Genomic DNA, 16,632 nt, shown 5'->3' with positions numbered 1-16,632 from the left:
ATCATCAACGGCTATGAGTGGAGCAGTGCGGGCAGGGTGCAGTCTGTTCCTGCTGTTCCCGCTGGTCTGCTCTTAACTGATCCATGTGTCTTTCTTTTCACCAGTGTTGCCTTAGCAGTGAGTCCTTCAATTGATCTGGAAGATCGAAGGTGCTGGTAGTGATGACTAGTGGAAGTTGACCGCCATTTGTGTATTGGGTAGGGTCCCCATACAGCAGATGGCTACGTCAACCATGTCAAACTTGTAGTAAACTGGTCCCTGGTCCTTATAGCTACTCCCCCAGCGATTCCAGACGAGTGTGGGACTTAGCTTGGATTTGACTTGGATGACCGTGTGGCTTGCAGCATGCAAGGGGGTAAGGATGTATTGTATTTTTTTTCTTTAAATTGTTTGTGACATGGTTTATTTCAAACCTTTCACAAAAAGTTACAACATTTTAAAAATTCAACAAGTCTAGTTAAAAACAATTATATCGATCACGGTTATCAAATTTGTGCAAATGTGTAGGAAAACATGAAACAATACACTTTAGTTGAACATAGAAATAAATATACATGAATGAAGTAAAGTGATGTCTAAATTGTCTGTTTTTAGTGAAATCTTTCTGTTTCCACAACATGACTCATCGGCCGTTGCAACCCCACTCCCGCTCCTTGGTTAAGTGTTGCACATTTAATCCCAGCACGTGGAGAGCGCCGTTATTGCAAATCCTCACCAATGGTGCACATTATTTTGTCAATACACCAGAGCGGCTAAGGTTAATGATATCCGAGACCCTGATATTATTGTGCTCCAAAATTGCAGAGGTGTGTTAATGTTCATAGCCTTGACAAATCTTATAAGGTACCTAGTTCTATGATAAGAGGTTTTAATGCATTCCGTGAGGAAGTGATCCAGGGTCTCAATGCTTTCTCCCGACAACCATCTACATGTGCGTATAGCTCTTGTGATACATGTGTGTGATGGGGATAGCTCAGGGGCAACGCTTTTATCTTGGAAGCGAGACAGCGCAACATGGGTTTGTATCCCGATCCCGTGCTTACAAACCAATCTCTGGTATTAAGCGTGTTATAAATGAACAATTATAAAAATATGCTGTCCCCTTTCCTCCATCCTTGTGGGCGACGCCCAACATGGGGACAGTACCGGAACCGTTGGCAGTGAAAAACTGACCTTCCCCTTTAAGTTTAAGGAAGCATGCCGGGGGCACAGCCCCCACCCTCCAGCGCTTCACCTCAGTCCCTTTTTCCGCACGGACGGTGGCGGACCTGGCAGCCAGCGCAGATCCCTTCTTTTTTTCAAGCTTTCCGCTTGCTCCCCATTTGTTTTTTCAATTCTTATTTCGCTTCCCTTAAGTGCCTCGCCTCCCTCGGCTCGTTCCCGGCCCTGGACCCCCATGCACTCAGTGTTTGGGGCCCGACCACTGCTGGGGACTCATGTTTGGCCTGCAGCGCTCTCGGTCACAGGGCATTGAAGAATCGATTGTCCTGGTGGAGGAAGATCTTCCACACTTCTTCTCCACCCCACCTTAAGGACTTTGTCTCCAGGACCTCTTGTTAAGACAAAGTAGGCCCTATGTGCAGCATTGTTCCACAGCACGGCGACTATCTTCCCGGGGTTGCCACAGATCGGGGTTCCTCGGATTCAGGTTCTGGCAGGCCCAAGGCCTCTAAGGCTACCAGCTCTCTGGCTGAGGTGCCCTACCAGGCTGTCCTCGAAGGACGATCAGGCTAATCCTTTTCAACCCCAGGGGGGTTAGGGATCGTCGGGTGCCACCTCCAAGAGTCTGTCCTCAGCTAGATCCATCACAGCTACTAGCACAGGTGCCAAGGGCTCCAAGCCCACCGGAGCTCGCTCTGAGGTCATGAACCAGGGCGTTAAGACTAGCGTCCGGCCGAGGGCTGAGCGCCTACCAGAGGGATCTATGAAGTTAATGCCGCTGCTTAGGGTGCAAGACCTAGGCTGTATTCTCTCGTGTCCGAGGCATCTCTTGTCTCAGTGCCTCTGCGCCCTTCCACCCGGGGCATGGCGCAAGGCTTAAAAATGGCAGAGAGGCACATGGCAGAGCCTTTATAAATAAACAATACCTGCCAGGCAAGCAGCCATCTTGGATCTGGCTCGGTGACCGCCAGTGCTTTCGCCCATCGACTGGGCTTTGCAGGATGATTCCACCTTCTTACCCTCTGAGAGCAGCAGCAGATCTTACAGTGCAGGGTTTTGGTCGCCTCAGGGGTACATCTACCCATCACAGCCATACAGCTACATGCATGAGGTGCCTCAGCGCTTTGACCGGGAACGGAGGCCCAGCGCCTCGGAAGGAAGGGCCCCTAGGTATCAAGTGGCTAGTGAGGATCGCTTCTTCGAGTGCTTCCTCCTTATATGTTACCCTCAAATGAAGGGGCTTCTGAAGGACATTGTGAAGCAGGGCTTCCCCCAAGTGGTGCTTCCCTGGCCCTCTCCTCTGGGTGGTACTCCTGCGCTGGTCCATTCACTGCTTCAGGCCCTACCGGTCGTACTGACCCTTCCAACTCAGGACGCCTCCCCCTCAACAGCCGTTGGACCATTCTGTGGCTACGGGCCTTGGGGGGCGGGGGGGGCAGCAGGGGCACCCCTCCAGGACCTGTTTTCCAGGGCCTGGATTCCCCTCAATCTGTGAAAAGTGGGGCGGGCGCCGAAGATGACTGACACCCAGGACGATGAGCCCTCTGTATCTGTTGAGGCCTTTCAGGATCACCTCCAGCGCCTGGCTGAGTTCTTGGGGGGGTCCCTCCTCCTGAGGAAGCCCCCCAGGAGTCAAGTGTGTTAGCAGAGATCTTGGGGAAACGCACCACGATCCGGTCTGGCATTCCCCTCCAGAAGGATGTTCTGCAGATGACGGGTCACCCAGCGACAACGGGAGGAAGCAGCAGAAGACATTGCATGGGTTTGGGTTTTTCCGCTCCCCCTCCTCCACCCCCGCCTCGGACGCCAAGAAGCAGTGACGTCAAGTTCTGGGAACAGAGCTCGCATGTGCGGGGCAGTTTGGCTCTGTTCCGGGCCACCTGGGAGCGTCTTTTCAGCAACCCGTGGATCCTGTCCGTAGTCTCTATGGGCTTCAGTCTTCCTCTACCATCCTATCCTCTGGAGGTCTTTTTCTCTTGGAGATGCAGGCGATGGAACCGGTTCTTCTTGCAGACCGGGCCCCCTCGTGTCTTCACGAAGTTGATAAACTCAGTGGTGGGCCTCTCCCGTTTAGAGGGCCATCCTCTAGACCCTAATTTGGATGACTGGCTGGTGAGGGCATGGTCACCCGAAGGAGTGGTGCACTCCTGCCAGAAATTGGCGGATACCCTTCATTAGCTTGGGTTTGTGTCCATTCGACATTCTTTATGCCGCTCTGTAATTGCCAGGGCAGCAGGAGCGGTGGTATTTTGATCCTGTCCGACTGAGACCCTTTCTCCTGATCCCAATTGGCACCAGGTGAAGCTGGAGGTGTCTCCTCTTGAGGCGAGCATGCTGTACAGTGAGCATGCAGGAGGCCATCAGCCTAGAATGTGCTGGAACCACCATGCCGAGGTGGTCGAGTTGGCCAGAAAGTGTCCCAATGCCTTGCGGAGGGACATAAGCCTCTCCGGCTTGGGGAACACCAGCTGAACGGTAGTGTTCCAACGCACCCCTATGAAGACCAGTTCCAGAGACAGGCATAACTTTCCGCTGGTCGAGGGGAAAACCCAAGCTAATGAAGGGTATCTGCCAATCTCTTGCAGGAGTGAACCACCCTTTCAGGTGACCCCGTCCTCACCAGCCAGTCAACCAAATAGGGTATAGAGGATGGCCCTCTAAGCGGAGGAGGCCCACCACTGAGTTTATCAACTTTGTGAAGACACGAGGGGCCGAGTTCCGGCCAAAGGGCAGCACCTTGTACTGAAAGTGGTACGGCATAATCGTGAACTGCAGAAACCTCTGATGCGGTTGATAGATGAGCACATGCAGGTACGCATCCTTGAGGTCCAGGGAGCACATCCAGTCCCCTGACCGTGGATGGAGAATTAAAATGTATTAAAGGGGTGATTAAACTCAAAGGGACAGTGGGAAGCTAAATTACAAGAAGCTGCTACAAGTAAGCGTTGTCCTCGTGATAGGCATTCACCACAAGGTCATCTTGCGCACTCGCCCCAATTTCTTGCCCAAGTTGGTATCTCCATTTAATTTTAATTCAGAGATCTGCCTGCAGGTGTTCTTCACAAACCTGCAGTCGAGGGCAGAGAGGGCCCTGCATTCCTTGGACATCAAGAGAAGGTCCTCAGGTTTTATCTCTCTCGGACAAAATCCTTTATGAAGTCTGTGGCATTGTATGTGACTTTTGGGGGTTCCTCCCCCAGCTGTCGGGCTTCTAAGGCTGCCATTGCCCGTTGGATGGTTTAGGCTATTTCGGGGGCCATGGGCAAACCTGTTCCGGAGGGGAGTCAAGCTCATGCGCTCGGGGCCAAACCACACCCTTCGCGTTTCAAAGACGCGCGTCTTGGGATGTCATCAGCAAGGCGGCTGCTTCGGGCCACTCCATCGGCCTTCTATAAGCACTACTTACTGGACACCAGCTCCAGGCACGATGCAGAGTTTGGTTGGGTGGTTCTGAAGAACCTTTTTGCTTTGTCCTAGATATGAGGTAGGTTATCACAGCTCCACCCTATGCTTCTTCGGTGGATTCAACCACAAGGATGGAGGAAAGGGGACTGGGTGTATGAGTAATTACATTTACTCACCATAGTGACTAGAGTACTCGCAGTCCATAGTCCCCTTGCCTCCATACGTCCCCATCTTCCCTCTCGCTAGTATGCCAAGAGCTAATATGTATAAGTATAGCCAGGTATCTGGATGTGTTCAAAGGAGGCGGAGGTGAGGTGGCTGGGGCCTCGGTGGGGCGTTCCCACAGCCAAAGCTGTGCCCCCGCACGCTATACTAAAATTAAAGGGAAGCACATTTTTTTTGCTGCCAAAGGTTCCGGTACCCTCCCCATGTTGGAGGACGCCCACAAGGATGGCGGAAAGAGGGACTAGGATTACTCTAGTTACTACGGTGAGTAACTTTTTAATTATTTGCCATAGTCTACTACCTCTAAAGTTGGGAACAATTTTGATTAAATTAGTCTGCCATTTGGAACATGGGAATTTCTTAATATACTCCTCAGGAATGTTAAAATGTTTCCCCACAAATACTTGATATCTAACTTGGGTATAATCTTTCATAGAATCCCTTGTTACGCACCAGTCCTGTTCCCATGTAGCTTTTTTTTTTTACATCACGAGGGATGGGTTATCAAGGTTTCTCTACTCGGATCTATTTTTTCCAAGATGGCCTCACAATCCTGAACCCATTTAGAAAAATGGGTACAGCTGTTCTTGGGAATAAAGAATGGTGCAGGCAGGGGTGCACTTGATGTAGCAACAAGTGCAATAGTTCTTGCAAAACTAAATGGATTCAACTAATTTAAGGTGCACCAGATCAGTCCCTGGCTACTGGGACAATATTGAGAATGCTCTGTATTCCTCAAAACATTGAAGAAACCTGGGCTCTCAAATAGGCGAACACCTAAAAAAAAGTTGACAGTATGTATGAAATGTGAATGCTGTTTAATGCAAATATGTAGGTTTCTTCCTCAATGTTTTGGAAAAAATAGTGATTTCTTAGGAGGGCTCAATACTTTTTGGTAAAATGACACGGTCTTCCATTCCATCAGGCCAAAGAAAGGAGGCCAAATTGGAGTCTTACTGTCCCCATTGAAGCACAATCCGGTAACACAAGCACTCTCCGCCATATCAGCCCCTCTAATTGCTGCCATTCATATTCTTTGATGTCAATTATCTGTTGTATAATAGTGCAGGAGTTATTTTGGCATTATAGTACTTAGCAAATCCGTGCCTACAAGAAGGAAATTCTAAAGGCAAAGAGAAGGCACTATGATGACGGAATCACAAAGGCCACAACACACAAAAGGAAATGACTCAAATCATTAAAGAAATGAGAAACCCACCAGGCTGTGACAACACCTCAAACCCCTCAGAGAAACTGCAATGACCTTGCAGAGCACTTAAAAAAAAAAATCAATGACATCCGACAAACCATCCAACAGAGGCCAACCAACAGCAACATACAACCAAACAAACCTATCTCAGAACCGCAGCACAAACTCAATAACTTTCCTGAAATATCAGTAGAGGCATTCGCAATGCTGGTAAAACACAGCAAGAAAGCGGGTTCACCAATGGATCCTTGTCCCCCGGAAATCTAGAAATCAATCCTCGCACAAGGAACGCCAGCAGAATACTACAGAAACCTTCTAAATCTATCACTAGCAATAGGAACCATACCAAGGATCTTCAAATCAACTTATATCAAACCACTTCTGAAAAACACAAGCGGCGACGTAGATGACCTTTCCAACTACAGACCAATCTCTAACATCCCCTACCCGGCAAAACTCCTCGAAACCTACGTATACAAACTAACCCAAGAATACTTTGAAAAACACCACCTGCTAGACCAAGCTCAAGTCGGTTTATAGTCATATTTTCAAAATCAATAATTTCGAATGCATTATTGTCGAATCAAACATTTTTATGGGGGGGTGTTCCCCCCCCAACCCTCTGTTTTTTTTATTTTTTAAATAACCCTTATTTTACTATCTAAGCCCCAAAAAAACATATCAAATAAAAAAATATTCGACATTTTCTTTCTCGAATTTAATGCATTTGAAATTGATTATTTTGACTGCACACCGCTCAAGTCTGCTTCAGACCCACAAGAGGTACAGAAACAGCACTACTATCCATCTTGGACGTCCTAAAATCAAACACAGACTCCAAAACAACATCAGCCCTTATCCTGCTCGACCTTTCCGCAGCCTTCGACACAATTGCAGACAGAACAGAAACTGTTTGGATTAAACCCTTCAAATCCATCCCACAAGTTAACGACTGTGGAGTGCCACAAGGATCCTCACTATCGCTACTGTACTTCAACATCTACCAAACCCCAGTTATCAGAATCTTCAAGAAACACATCACATTCTACAACTACGCAGCCAATACTCAAATCATCTACAAAATCAAAGACACCCAAGCCAATCATTCAAACCTAACCGACTGTCTAAAAGAAGTCTTCAACTGGATGAATGCCAACAACCTGAAAATCAACCCAGGAAAAACAAATCCTGATCATACCCAAAGACCAAGAGAAGGAAGCCGCCATCCAGTGGCCAACGGAAATGGGAACCGCACCATCACTGCCTAAGGTAGTAAAAAATCTGGGAGTCCTGATGGACAACACCCTAAAATTAGAACCGCAAATAAACGCAACAGTCGAGAAATGCTTCTTCCTCCTCCACACGGCAAGAAAAATACTACCTTTCCTCTCCTTCACACACAACACTATTGTCACCCTCATGTCAAGAATCGACTATGCAAACAGCCTCTACCTCGGAATACCTACTAAAGAAGCTACAACGGATCCAAAACACAGCAGCCAGACTACTCCTCAAACTATCCAGAAGAGACCACATCACTCCTGCCCTAAAAACACTACACTGGCTCTCAGTGAAACACCATCACCTTCAAAACAATGTGCATAACGCACAGGGCAATCTGCGGACAAGGAGCCGGATTCCTACAAAAGAAAATAACAATCTACAAGCCAACGAGACCCCTCAGGTCAACTAACGAAATCCGCCTGGAACTAAAACATTACCTCAAGAAAAAACTCGGAGGAACCGCCTTCTACCACTTAGCTGCAAAAACCTGGAACAACATCCCAAAAGAAATAAGGAACACCAAAGATCACCCTAAATTCAGAAAATTAGTAAAAACCTGGCTCTTCAATACCAGAGACTAAAACCGAAACAGTAAGACAAAATGACTATACGGGAAAGGATATTGACAAGCTTCCAGAACCGACTGAGAAGCACTCAGGGCACCGGGAGGTGTGACGCCGGACAGAGTGGTTCACATGCCAGACCCTTGGAGACGGAGACATCCCCAACCGCCTGTTTAGCTACAACTAGGTACCACTGGATTGTGTAACTGGCGAGATACCACCAATCACCACACTAACTGAGGTATGGACACTGGCAGGTGCACTAGCCATGTGGGTGGGGGTGAGGAACATGCAAGGTTGTTGACGGAGCGGGCGGAGGAGGCAGCGAGATGTTCAAGGGGCCTCGAATGCAAAATGGGCACGGACCTTCAGAGTTACAGGGTGCCCAAGCACCCCATCGGGTGAGATTACGTGAGCCCAACTGGTCAATTCAGGATAGAGATGCCAACTAACCAATACGACTAACAATTTCCTCCTCTGCATACACCTCTCAAACTCCAAACCAAACACAACCACAAACCTCCAGCACAACAAACCGCACAAACTTCACTACACTGCAACAACAAAACAATAAACACACATAGACTCGCACATCAGTACACGACGACTACCGGCCGCATACACCCCAGGCCCAGCCGACGGACCCACCGGGCTGAGGCTGCCAACAGCACATCACTGCACTCTTGCACTTTTCCAGCCTCTACCCACTAACTCACCTTCCCTCTTTCAGAGCCGCCAGAGCACCAGGGGACCACTCCGGTGGTGATAGTGCACGGTACAAATGTCCATTAACATTAATGGATGGCAAGAGGGAGAAGCGGACAGATTTGTAATTCACCTTTTATTTTTATTTTTTTTTTTGGGCTATGAGCACCCCACATTGCTTGGTGAGTTTTTCAAAATGTGCAGCTTTATCGGGACGATTGTAGATTGTATATCCCAAGTAGAGATACTGTTCAACACATTCACACGCTCACCATTTCATTTCTATTTGTTTTTAGACCGCTTGTTCATACAGATCATATTTTTGATGTATCGGTGTTCATTCATTTACATATAGAGGGCCAAGGCATCCACACTCCGCTGTAAACCAATTTGTTTGATCCATTATGACTAGATTTCTATATAGGCCAGACATTGCAGGGAAAGGAAGCCAATGCAAGGGCGAAATGCTGATGTACTTCGTATGGTCACCCAGGTTAGGAAGATAGATATTAAAGAGCGCAAGGGTACAGTCCTGTTGCAACCTCCGCTTGATACCCACTGGCCTAGACATGTGACTATGCTCATTCAACCTCGCCCTCGTTTTTGTACGCATGGACATCAGCATTTCCTAATGTAAATGGGGTCTCCCGAATTCCTTATTTTCCTCCAAAGGAAGGTTCAACACTCTTATCAAAGGCAGAGGAAATATCTATACATGCAATATAAAGATTGCCCTTTTCGATTTTAAATGGTGAAAGTAAGAAACCATTCAGTTGCATACGGAGGCCCTTGCGAAAGTCCCATCTACTTGTGTTTTATGCCCATCCATTAAGATACCCCAATAATATGGAGAAGATTTTGCTTCCCACATCCAGAAAGGCGATCGGGCGATATTGTTTAGGTTCAGCCCGTTCTCCAGCATGGGGTCTGGCATGGATTCACATGCTCATGAATATTCCCCGTCGTCAGGCTGGAAATCCTCGGTAAAGAAAAAAAATCAGTATCCGTTTCGTTTCTAATCCGTCTTTCTTAGTAGTAACCAATCACTGGTCTCTGGGTCATACTGCCCCCCAGCCAATGACTGCCCTCTCCCTAAGCCCCGCCCCTGGCAGCCATCCTCAGATTTTTAACACACGCTCACGTGTTGGGAGTCCTCGTGCTATAGCTCTCGACCTTTTACTGCGTTTTGCGCTTTTTTCAAAGAGATTTCTCATTTTTCGGTTTAATCGAGCCTCAAGCTCCACCGTTTCTGCTTCCGATCAACGGGGACACGTTTCGGATTTATCTAGGCCCCGCAAGGGTGAAGTTTCTTCGAGTTACGCTTCTTGGAGGATTCCAGAAGTTTCTGAGGCCTACCTCGTGGACGAGAAGAACATGGCCCAGGAGAAGGGAAGCTCGACTCCCAGCAAACTGTTCAGGATCTGCCCTGGATGCAACCTACACAATGTGTTCAAGGAGGACGAGCATTCGAAATGCCTTTACTGCCTCCACAAGGACAAAACGCACGTGGAGAAGGACTGTGCGTTTTGCTTTAACATGTCGGATCGGACGATGAAGGATCGCGGACCCGTTTCTCCAACTGGCTGGAAGGCAAGAGCCCAGCAGGTGAGAAGAAGTCGTCGTCCGAACGGTCTTCTAAGTCCTGTGACGGCGCCCCGGCGGCGGGGGCCCAGCAGAAGGCAAAGCACCGCAGGTCCGCGGGCACCGGGAGCGCCGAACGGTCGGGCTCCTCGGCTGCCAGGCAGGGCGCACCTTCACCTACGCCATTAACCGTGGGCCAACGCTCTGGCTCGGGGAAGATGAAATCCGAGAACCCAGCTAAGCTTCTGGAGAGGCCCCGGTCGATCTTGGAGGGACCGGCCGAGGGGGAGCGAGGCGGTGACCCTCCCCTTAAGGTGAAGGCCTCAAGCGCCCCCAAGGTGGTGAAGGCCTTGATTCACCCAGCCAAGGCCTATATCGAGGGAGTCGCTGCGGCCCTGTCGAAGCCTGTGGAGGCTATCCCAGTGGAGGCGACTTCGGGGCCCAGAGTTTCCCTGCCTCCGCGCAGGGAATCCTTTTTTAAGCCCATCGAGAAGACCCCCGTGAAGACCACGGTGGAAAAAGAGGGTGGGTGGTGGCCGTTACGGACACAACCTCCGAGGAGGAACTGACCGAGAATTTGGAGGAGGCCCGTCCCCACGGGAGGAATCCCGAGTAGGGGGACGACTAGGGCGGCAACGACGACTAGGTTCCCATGGAGGAACAACCGTCGCTCCCAGCACTCCCGTCGCAACCCGAGCCTCAGGACAACTCGGCGGCCATCTTGATGGTAATCCAAGCCTTATGCACGGAGAGAAGGACGAGATTGCCCCTACCCTCGACGGAAGACCCAGCTGTACCGGGTCCTCCGGGAAGCCCTCCGAAGAAGAGGAGGAGAATTCATCCAGTGCCCCTTCAGCCCTCACTGCCTTCTCAGCCTTTGTCACCTTCCCCGATCCCAAGGGACGACACTGGAACGGACACGGCCATGACTGGGACGGATGACGATGGCGGTGGCCTCCCGTCTCCGATTCCTCGGGCGTCCCCGCCCAACGAGATTGGCTCCTTTTGACGCCATGATTGCCAGGGCATCCAAGCTCTTTCAACTCTGCTCTGAGGAGAAGGAAGGCTTCCTCTACCAACGGCGCAAGGCCAAAAGGAAGACGGTCCTCGCGGTGCCGTTGCTGGATGACATCTGGGACGAGGGTTTTGCCCTCCTCAAGAACCCTTCCACAACACCTGCCAAGAGGGACCGGTACGAGAAGTACCGGGTCCCCGACGCCGCCCTCTTGGGACCGGTACGAGAAGAAGTACCGGGTCCCCGACGCCGCCCTCTTGTGCCTTAGGGCGCAGCTGACCCCGGATTCGGTCGTCTCAGCGGTGGCCAAGAAGAAGGCGGGGGGAGTCATCGGCTTCATCCTCAACTTCCCCTCCGGACGGCGAGGGGAAAAAGCTGAACGCCGTGGGACGATGAGTCCTCTCGTCGGCAGCGACGACGACGATTAAGGCGGCCAACGCTCTAGCGATTGTGGCCCGCTAATTGTGGTACAGGATCACCCCCCTGTTGGACTTCCTCCCGGACGACAAGAGAGCAGAGGCCCTGGCGATCCTGCTGGAGGGTGAGGTGGCATCGGATCACGCCATAACTGTGGCCACGGACATTGCTGACACTGATTTCTGCCAGTTGGGCAACAGCGTTTGCCTTCGACGGCGGGGGTGGCTCAAGGCAACGGATTTCCGCCAGGACGTGCAAGCCAAGGTTTTGGACATGCCCTTCGACGGGAACAATCTGTTTGGAAGACTGTGGATGAGTCGCTGCAAGCCATCAAGACCGACACGGAGACGGCTCGGGCCTTGGGAGTTCTGCAGCAACGGCGGCCGCCCTTTCGGATCTCCGGAGCCAAGCAAGGTGCCTCCAAAGGATTCGGCGGCAGCTCCTCGACCTACTGTGAAGCGGCCCTTTCCTCGTCGCAAGAAGCCTACCGGGGACGAGGCAAGTCCGGTGGATCTCGCCATCGTCACCAGGGAGGCCAAGGAGGCAAAGCTGCTTCCAAACAAGACTGAACCGGCCGTGGCGTCGGGCTCCCACCGAAGCTCCACAGTGGGAGGCCGGCTGGCAAAGTTCGTCAGCGTGTGGGAGTCCATCTCCACCGACCGTTGGGTGCTGGATGCCCTGGCCCACGGGGACACTGGAATTCCTAAAGAAGTGCCCCCGAATTCCTCCAGTGGCCAGGAAGGAAAACCACATCCCTCAACTGCTGCTGGAAGTAAGGCGATGCTCACGAGAGCCATCGAGCTCGTCCCAAAGAGGCTCCGGGGGTTCCGGAGTTTACTCAAGATACTTCCTCGTCCAAAAGAAGACAGGAGGTTGGCGTCCCATCCTGGACTTGCGTCGGCTAAACGAATACATCAAGGCACAGAAGTTCTGGATGGTCACCCTCCAGCACGTGCTGGGACAGCTGGAGGAAGGTGACTTCCTAGCGTCGCTGGATCTGGAGGATGCGTACTTTCACATCCCCATATTAAAAGGAGGGGCACCGAAAGTTTCTCAGGTTTGTAGTCCAAGGGGGTGCACTACCAGTTCAAGGCTCTCCCATTCGGATTGAAGTCGGCACCCAGGGTGTTCACCAAGTGCCTGGCGGCACGGCTGCGCCTGCAGGGGATCCACGTCTACCCCTACCTGGACGACTGGCTCATCCGAGCAGGGACAAGGGAACTCGCCGTCGAACACACGGAAAAGACCGTCCGGCTGCTCACGGACCTGGGATTCTCCATCTTCCCCAAATCCCACCTGGTTCCGTCGCAGGTTGTGCGGTTTCTGGGAGCCAAGCTCGATACAGTAGCTCAGTTGGCCTCGCCGTCGGAGGAAAGCGCGCAGGCCATCCTGGGCAAGGTACAGCATCTGCTGGCTACGGACGTGGCCAAAGTGCGGTCCATCAAGTCCCTTCTCGGGATGATGTCCTCTTGCATCTACCTGGTGCGCCTGTGCAGGCTTCCGATGCGTCCTCTGCAGGAGTTCCTCAACGCCCATTGGACACAAGCGACGGGCAGCTTCGAGGACAAGATTTCGCTCAACGAAGTATTCCGCCAAGCAATTTGATGGTGGGGCACCCGCGCGCATCTCGCCGCGGGCAGGGACTTTCAGACCCCAGCATACCAAGTGATGGTGACAACGGATGCCAACCTGGAGGGGTGGGGAGCGCACACCGGAGATCTTCACGCGAGAGGCCTGTGGCTCCCGGAGGAGAGGCCGCTCCACATCAACATACTGGAGCTCCGAGCAGTGTTCTGGGCCCTCAAGTCATTTCTCCCGTCCCTCAAGGGCAAGGTGGTGAGGATCTTCACCGACAACACCACCACGATGTTCTACATCCGGAAGCGGGGAGGAACCAGAACCCCAGCCCTATCCAAGGATGCCCAGGATCTGTGGTACTGGGTCATTGCCCAGGGGATGTTTCTGGTGCCTTTTCATCTAGCAGGGATAAAAAACACCATTGCTGACTCGCTTAGGTGGGAGCTGCGCTCTTGCCACGAGTGGGAACTACGCCAGGATCAAGTAGATCAAATCTTCCGGCTATGGGGCACACCCCAAATCGACCTGTTCACGACGGCGACAAACTCCAAGTGCCAGAGGTTCACCAGCAGGTTCCCCCAGCCCAGGAGCATGGGCGATGCTTTCTCATTCCCCTGGGACGGCCTGTTCCTGTATGCAATCCCGCCGTTGCTGTTGCTGCTCAGGCTCATCAACCTACTCAAGAGGTCCGGTGCAGGATGATCCTCGTCGCACCGAGGTGGCCGAGACAGATATGGTTCCCGGAACTTCTGGACTTGTCAGCATCCCCACCAGTCAAATTGTCGACGGACGCAGATCTTCTCTCCAGAGAAGGAGGCGCCATTCTTAATCACGACCCTGAGTCGCTGAGCTTGCAGGCCTGGCTCCTACAGCACTAGAGTTTGGAGGGTATGATATCCCGGCTCACTGAAGAGAGGTTCTTGCAAAGGCCAGGGCGCCCTCATCTCTCAAGTGGAAGAGGTTCTCTGTCTGGTGCCGTGCGCAGAAGATTAACCCTCTACGGATCACAGCCCCTCAAGTGCTACCGTACTTACTGTCGCTGGCCAAAGCTGGACTAGCTCACGCTCCATCAAGATACATCTGGCAGCGATTTCCAGATACACCAGAACTGCAGGACGGTCGTCCCTGTGGTCTCATCTCCTGGTGAAGGAGTTTATGAAAGGACTGTTCCGATCATTCCCTCCGGTGAAGGCTCCAGCCCCGGCGTGGGAACTCGACGTGGTGCTGACAAGGCTCATGGGCCCGCCATTCGAGCCCTTGCATTCGGCTCCGTTGAAGTTTGTCGTGGAAGACAGCGTTCCTTGTGGCCATCACCTCTGCACGACGCGTGGGAGAGTTTCAGGTCCTTTCCTGCAAGCCTCCATACTTGACTTTCCACGAGACAAGGGTGGTGCTGAGGACGCATCCCGCCTTCAAGCCCAAGGCGCCGTTGGACTTCCATCTCAACGAGCCATTGGTGTTACCAGTCTTTTTCCCGTCGCCTTCGTCGCAGGCCGAGAGGACTTTGCACTCGCTGGATGTAGCTAGAGCCCTGAAGTTCTACGTGGACCGAACGAAGAGTTTTCCGAAGACATCACAGCTGTTTGTGAACTTTGGACCAATGAACCAAGGCAAGGCTCTCTCGAAGGCTTCCATTTCCAGATGGCTCTCCGGCTGCATCATGCACTGTCATTGGTTGGCAAACCAACCATTTGTCATGGTCTCTGCTTCCAAAAGGTCAGGGTTTTCCCAACTCCCTTTGAAGCAGATCCATAACCCAGGTTCCGAGTGCCAACCAGTCCCAATTGGGACCTTTTGGACCCAGTCCTGGCGCCAGTGGCACCAGGCTCATAAATATGCCCAGTCCCAGCGCTGGAAGCGCCGGGCTCATAATGCTTGGGTGGACTTACCTGCAGCAGACCATGCTGCTTACTTGCCTGCCAGTTGAGTCTCTGATCCTCTTCTGTTTGGAACTACTTTTCCTGTTGGGTGGGGCTGGAGCCACTCCCTAGATTCAGAACACTGGAACTCTTCTGGAAGGCAGGAACTCTTTTCTTACCAGGAACTCTTTTCTTACTTAGGCGTGGCTGTGGAAGGAGACACCTAAGCACTACAGGAGGCTATTTAAACCACACCCGGTGGATGAATCTTGCTTTGCGTTATTCTGCACCCTCTGCAGCAGAACGCTCATCGTGTCTTCTGCATCCGGTCCTGGGCCTAAGGAAAAAGGCTTACCATCCTGAATCCAGTCTTCAGCAACTCCTATAAAGACAAGAAAGAACAGGTTAGCATTCCGGCATCTGAAAGGCAAAGGCTTACCTACTCTTCGTGCGCTCCGGAGGTCTTCACACTGCATTCCGGCATCTGAAAGACAAAAGCTTACCAACTCTTCGCACGCTCCGGAGGCCGTCGGCGCTGCATCCCGCATCTGAAAGACAAAACAAGGTGCGTTTAAAGACATTGGGGAACTTTAATACTCACGTGCCATTACTCCTTTCCACATCTAACCCAGTGGGTTTCCCGGCACCTTGCAGCTGCTCCGAACTTGTACCTGCAAAATAAAAGACAGAGCGCATCGTGAAGCTGGCAACAAGCGCTTACTTACGTGCTTCCAGGCGCTTCTATTCATCACACGGGCTCCATCTTCAACTCACTTCAGCCCGTCATCCGCCATCGCCGGAACCCTGCAAAACAAGAGACCTCATTATTAAAGACTTTAAAGACATTTGAGTTACCCGAAACTTACCGTTCGTGCAGTAAACGACGGACAGCAGTCCTCTGAAGTCAAGAGGCCTGCGCTACCTATCCAGTGAAGAAACTGGTTACAGCACCCTGCCCCGAGGCAGATGGAGAGCTCGGCATTCACTTACCTAAGACATCTTCTCTGCACGTCAGGCATACAGGGCACACAGGTCCAGCCCAAAGAGCCAACCGGGTGCTGCACATCACCTTTGAAGATACGGTAGTCGCCCAGTCAAGACCGGCGCCTCTGCGAGAATCAGGTGAGCGTTACACCGTTGCCTGGCTGTCCGAGAGCCCATTCGACCAGAGCGATCGCTGCTACCACGGCGTTCTTGTCTGGTGTGCCCCTGCTGGACATCTGCAGGGCTGCTATGTGGAGGTCGACGCACACCTTCACGAGATTCTACTGCGTCGTCTGCGATTCCAGGGAGGCGTCCAGAGTCGGCCAGGCAGTGCTGCGCAACCTGTTCGCTTAAGGTGAGCCTGGTGAGGAGGTAAGAGACGCTTAATGTTGAGTTTTTACGTAATGCTTAATGTTGAGCCTTGCCACCTCCTGTGGTTGTGCATGTGTGTACTGCTATGTATTCTTATTTCTGATGTTTGTTAATCTGCTTAGAATCACATGCTGTGCATAGGTCCGACATCCAGTGGTCACTGCGGAGTATTGCATTTTGTTTTTCGTAGTCAAAAAGGGGACGTCGACAAGGCGTGTCTGTAACACTATCCCTATAGTGACGTGCGTTGTACCCACAATCCCTCACGCGTCG

The 16,632-nt window shown here is 51.7% G+C and overlaps 1 protein-coding gene across 3 annotated transcripts in view; it reads left to right on the top strand.

The window, feature by feature from the left end:
- RNF19A (ring finger protein 19A, RBR E3 ubiquitin protein ligase) overlaps positions 1 to 16,632 on the top strand; it is a 970,824-nt gene that overhangs the window by 638,179 nt on the left and 316,013 nt on the right. The gene's annotated exons all lie outside the window — the stretch shown is intronic.

Source organism: Ambystoma mexicanum, chromosome 5q (genome assembly GCF_040938575.1).
Source record: "Ambystoma mexicanum isolate Mex_15411 chromosome 5q, UKY_AmexF1_1, whole genome shotgun sequence".
Taxonomy (NCBI): domain Eukaryota; kingdom Metazoa; phylum Chordata; class Amphibia; order Caudata; family Ambystomatidae; genus Ambystoma; species Ambystoma mexicanum.
The sequence above is the reverse complement of the archived record's forward strand: the minus strand, read 5'-3'. Positions and strand labels throughout refer to the sequence as shown.